This window comes from Pteropus medius, unplaced genomic scaffold (assembly GCF_902729225.1).
Source record: "Pteropus medius unplaced genomic scaffold, Ma_sr-lr_union100, whole genome shotgun sequence".
Taxonomy (NCBI): Eukaryota; Metazoa; Chordata; class Mammalia; order Chiroptera; family Pteropodidae; genus Pteropus; species Pteropus medius.
Window position 1 is genome coordinate 3,611,050 of NW_024346771.1, and position 6,079 is coordinate 3,617,128.

The 6,079-nt window shown below is 33.4% G+C and overlaps 1 non-coding gene across 1 annotated transcript; it reads left to right on the forward strand.

Annotated features, from left to right (window-relative positions):
* The first annotated feature begins 2,132 nt into the window (after window positions 1-2,132).
* On the forward strand, window positions 2,133-2,239 carry LOC120613867 (U6 spliceosomal RNA). Its single transcript, XR_005655792.1, has one exon. It is a non-coding gene; the product is annotated as a U6 spliceosomal RNA (small nuclear RNA).
* Window positions 2,240-6,079: the final 3,840 nt, after the last annotated feature.

The window sequence follows — 6,079 nt, forward strand, 5'->3', positions numbered from 1 at the left end:
GAAGTCCTACAACTTCTGGCTGTGAAAACCAGTGGTATTGAGGCTGCATTAGACAGAAGGCCACAAGAGTCACAGACATTCCTTTTAAGGGGCGCATGTGTGGACTTACTATCTCTTAGCGCCAGTGCTGGGGCAGCAGCTTGAAAAGAATCAGAGACATATGAAAAAAAAAAATTTTGACTTCAGAGCGAGGCCTGAAGAGGCAGCTTTCTCACACACAGAAGTTCTGGTATCTATTGTTCATTTGTGGAGTTCTCCTCACTCCCAGCACACAGATGCAGGTGGCAGCCATATCTGAGTCTCCTTCAACCTGGCTAACACTGGTCACCCCACCCAAGTGATTCCCTGAGGCACTGCCTCACCCAAGCTATGGGCCTACTCAAGTTTCTTCCAGTGGCTTTTCCATAAAAATTACCTGACGTACCTCATGCTGTGAACTTTCCTAAAATCTCTCAATGGTTCACAAAATCTAAACAAACAGCATCTGACCTCAGTGAGCGCCATACCTCTTGGTGAGCGGCCCAAGCCCAGCAGCAGCTACAGCCAGCCTGTTTTCAGCTTGACCTTTTGAGGCACCTCCAAGCACAGCATGGCTAGTGGCCATCTGCGGACTGCTTCGTGGCTAACACCAGGTGACCCCAGGCAGGGCATAGTCTGCTGCTGAACTTGGCTTGTGATGGAGCCCCTCCTAGGAGGCCTTGGCCTTCATGTCCAGTGGCCAGCTTCCACCTGAGATGGAGCACCATTCAAGGTTACATCTAAGCACAACACACCCAAAGGGCATACTGAGTAGGCACCAGAGCCCTTGTAAAGCAAATCCTGCTTTATAGGGTCAGCCCCTGCACAACAGCACCTCCACTGTAGTCACCAGCCAGTATTCACAAACAATCAGTCTATGGGTCAATTCCTCCCACTGACATCCAAACAGAAACTAGGGCTCAACTACAACAGGAGGGCACACACAACCCATACGAGGGATACACCTGGAGCACCCAGCTCAGGTAATCAGGGACACTGCATCACTGGGCCCTATAGGATGCTTAACATCTAAAGCTATTCTACTAGACCAGGATATATAGCTCTATCTAATACATAGAAACAAACACAGGGTGGCAGCCAAAATGAGGAGACAAAGAAACATGTCCCAAATAGAAGAACAGAAGAAAGCTCCATCTGGTAGACAAGCAATCTACCAGATGCAGAGTTTCAAACACTTCTTGTAAGGATGCTCAATAAACTTAGGAGAAGAATAGATGAACTAAGTGGGAACTTTAACAAGAGAATAAAAAATATAAAAGTGGAGACAGAAAAAAAAAAACAGATTAAAGAATACAATAACTGAAATGAAAAACAAATTAGAGGGAATCAAAAAAATATTAAATAAAGCAGAGGATTGAATCAGTGATTTAGAAGATAAGATAGTAAAAAACACTCAATCAGAACAGAAACAAGAAAAAAATAATCCAAAAACTGAGGATAGTTTAAGGGACCTCTGGGACAACATCAAGCATACCAACATTCTCATCATAGGGATACCAGAAGAAGAGAAAGAACAAGGAATTGAAAACATATTTCAAGAAATAATGACCCAAAACTTTCTCAACATGGTAAAGGAAATAAACATTCAAGCCCACAAAGCACAGAGAGTCTCAAACAAGATGAACTCAAAGAGACTCACACCAAGACACATCATAATTAAAATGCCAAAGATTAAAGACAAAGAGAGAATCTTAAAAGCAGCAAGAGAAAAACAATTAGTTATCTACAAAGGAGCTCCCACAAGACTGTCAGCTGATTTCTCAACAGAAACTTTGCAGGCCAGAAAGGATTGGCAGGAAATATTCAAAGTGATGAAAACCCAGGACCAACAAGCAAGATTACTATATCCAACAAAGTTATCATTTAGAATCAAAAGAGCTTCCCAGGCAAGAAAAAAGCTAAAGGAGTTCATCACCACCAAATCAGCATTACAAGAAATGTTAGAGGGACTTCTTTAAAAAGAATAAGGGAAAAAAAAGATAAAAAATAGGAATAAAACATGGCCATAACTACATACCTATTAACAATCGCTTTAAATGTAAATGAATTAACTGCTCCAATCAAAAGATAGTGTGGCTGAATAAGTCAGATTTGTGCTTGCTTCAGCAGCACATATACTAAAATTGGAATGATATAGAGAAGATTAGCATGTCCCTTGCACAAGGATAACATGCATATTCATGAAGTGTTCCATATTTTTGAAAAAGGTAAAGGAATGAAGAAGTACAAATTAGTAGTTACAAAACAGTCATGAGGTTATAGAGTACAGCATAAGGAATATAGTCAATATTATTGTAATGGCTGTGCGTAGTGCAAGATAGGTGATAGATTAATTGGAGGGATCACTTATAAATTACATAAATGTCTATCCATTGTACTGTATACCTGAAACTAATATAATTTTTTTAAAAAATAATATTTTTAAAAAAAGAAAACAAGACCTTACATATGCTGCTTACAAGAGACTCACTTCAGATCGAAAGAACACATAGCAAAGGGTTGAGAAAAGATGTTACATGAAAATGGAAGCGAACAAAAAAAGGCTGGAGTAAGTAACAATACTTATAATAAACAAATTAAACTGTAAAACAAAAGCTATAACAAGAGACAAAATGGGACCCAGGAATCCCACTTATATGTATTTATTTGAAGAAACTCAAAACACTGCTTCAAAGAGACATGTGAATTTGTATGTTCATTGCAGCATTATTTACAATAGTCAAGACATAGAGGCTACCTGTGTATCCATCAAAGGATGAATGGATAAAGAGGTGGTACATATATTCGATGGAATATTAGGTATAAAAGAGAATAAAATCTACAACATGGATGGACCTATAGAGGGCATTGTGCTGAGTGTAGTAAGTCAGGCAGAGAAAGACAAATGCCATATATGGAATTTAAAGAACAAAATAAACAATCAAAACTAAAATTCATAGATACAGAAAGCATTTTGATGGTTGCCAGAAGGGAGAGAGGCTAGGGGATCAATCAAAGAGGAGAAGGAATTAAGAAGTACAGTTGGCATTTACAAAATAGTCATGGAGATATAAAGTATAGCCTAATAAATATAGTCAATAATATTATAATAACTGCACAGTGTGAGATGGATACTATATTTATCAGTGTGATCATTTTGTAAGTTATAGAAATGTCTAATCATTATATTGTACACCTAAAACTAATACAATATCATATATTGACTATAATTAAAAATATAATAACAATAATAATTAATAGTAATAATAATACAATTGTTTATAAAATATAAATATCCACTTCCAACGGATCAAATGTGACTTAAAGGAAACTTTTCTTGTTTCATTATGAGACTCAACAAATATTTAGAATACTTGTAGATTAAACTAAAATAGGTAAAAATTAGGAAAGCTGTCTTTGGTATATTTTTTAAATAACATAATTTAGTTATGTACAATTATTATCATTAATTATTATTTATTTGTTATTAATTATTATTAATAATTAATTTATTATCGATAACAATGAAAATACAGGAGTATTTGTCTAAATAAACATGACAAATAAATGAATACTTTTATTCTTTCCCACTATTCAATAAAGCAACAGTAAAATAATTTTTAAAGAAATAAATCTACAGGAATGAGAACAGAGGAAATAATAGCAATAGATTTCTTATAAGCTAGATAGCACATGGACAAATGATAGATGAGTAAGCAAAACCGAAGAAGAAAAAGAAGGAGGAGAAGGAAGAGGAGGAGGTGAAGAAAAGGAATAGGAAAGAAGAAGAAAAGTAGAGGGAGAAAAGAAAAGGATGACTTGTGTTCTAAAGTCAGAAATTGGGAAAAATCAAGAATTAAATCAATATCCTTAAAAAGAAAGAGAAAACATTGCACTGTTAAAAAGAACATTCAGAAAGGGAACAAAATTTTGAAAGTTAAAAATTTGACTGCAGATTTCCAAAAGTCAATACAAATTTTGGAAGTAAAGTTGAGAAAGCTTTCATGAAAATAACAAAATTATAATAGATACATAATGAAAAAAATAAGATAAGAAAATTAGACAACAGCCTAATTGGTCTAAAATTTGAGTAATATGAGTTCCAGAAAGAAAGAGATCATAGGCAGTTGAGAGAAGTAAAGCAACAAATAAAGTTGCTTTGAACAAATAAGAACAGAGTGACACAAATTTTCATAGTGAAAGACCCATTAATACTCACATAATGGATAAAATGAGATAATTGCATATTTGCAATTTCAGAACACTCTGGATAAGATGAGCTTAGCAGCTTCCAAAGGGTTAGAGGGAAAATTAGAAAGGATATAAAAGATCAGGAATTAGAATGCATCATATTTCTCAAAGGCAACACAAAAACTAGAAACACCGGACCAATGCATTCAACACCATAAAATATAATAATTTCCAATGCAGAATTCTATGTCTAATTCAATGATCAATCCAGTGTGAGTAGAGAATAAGGGCATTTTCAGCATCCATCTTTTTTCAGGATGCCTCTGTAGGATATGTTCTACTTAAAAGGGGAGACTAAACCAAGAAATGAGAGAGACATAATTAACAGTAGACCAGCATCAAAGACAAGACAAAGATATGCTCAAGAGAACATTGAAAGAAGCTCCAAGGGTGGCATAAGAGCAACTAGTTCAAACTGAAGTACAACAGACAGAAGGTAATAAAAGATACATGATATGCCTGGATGACCAGAGAGCGAAATTAGATAACTGTAGAGAATTTAAATTAGTAAGAAATATTTAAAAAAATAAGCAAACAGAAAAAAAAACAATAACAACAACGCTACTATTAATAATTCCAGAGACATCAAAAAGTTGTAAAGGAAAAAAAATAATAATGTTTTATAACACCTAAACTAACAAGGTAAGAGATAGGACTACAAGAAAGTGATTAGTTGTGCAAAGAAATGCCACAGAATTTGCTAAAGAAGTTGAAATCAGATGACTCTGAAGAGTAGAAAATTTCAAGGAGGACTGCTATTTTTTGAAACAAACCTTGTAGAATACTTTGTCTCCTAAACTGTGTCCATGTATAATTTTTGATAAAAAAACAAAAACAAAAACTGAAAATATTAAAAAGTAAAAAGAAAGAAAAATACTAAACACAACACAGAAGAGATTTTAAAATCATCCATAACTCTTCACTAAAAGAAACTCCATTGTCGTTTTCATATAAATCATTATTTTTCTATAAATCATATATATGTATATAACACAAATTATGTTGGATCCACTGAACAGAGATTTATAATCTGAATTTTATTTTTACTAACTATAATTTGACCAATTCCTCAGACACTAAATATTCTTCTATAATATATTTTTAATGACAACTTAATATTTTGTTATATAGTGTATATAATTAAAATGATAGATTATTTCAAGTAGGTCATATCAACAATTCTAATTTAAAGTGCTTGGAATATCTATTAACTCAGTCCTCATTGAGTATAAATAATTCATCATTAGTGCAAAAACAAATTATTGCTTTAAATAATTATTTTACAAAGTGAACAAGAATTTCCAGTAAAGCATAATCTCTATGTGGCCATGAAGAAAAGCAGCCCCTTCCCCTCAAGACTCTTCACAACTATAAGTTTAAATACTCTCAGAGAGCACTTTCGGTAAAAAGTTTATAATGTTAGAAAATTTATAAATTCCAGTAACCAATAAGACCAAATAGTCTATGTCTCAGATTTAAATTCTGACGTATTTAACATTAAGAATATTAATAGCCTATTTTCTATGTGTGTGTGTATATTTATATGTATACTTATATTTATATTTCTTTTACTTTCTAAATGAATTTACATGAACTAATCCAGTTCAAGGGTAATTCTGCTGATGAATTTGACTCAGGGTTTGTCTTCTGTTGGAATAGAGTATACTATTAACTGCTAGTCACAGATAGCTGTTTTGATTAGTTATTGACATTGTTTTATTGAGAAAAAAAGTATGTTAAGATACAACTTATAAAATATCATTGTATTGAACTGTTATGTATTGTAGTGAATTCAGTCCTTTAATAGGTT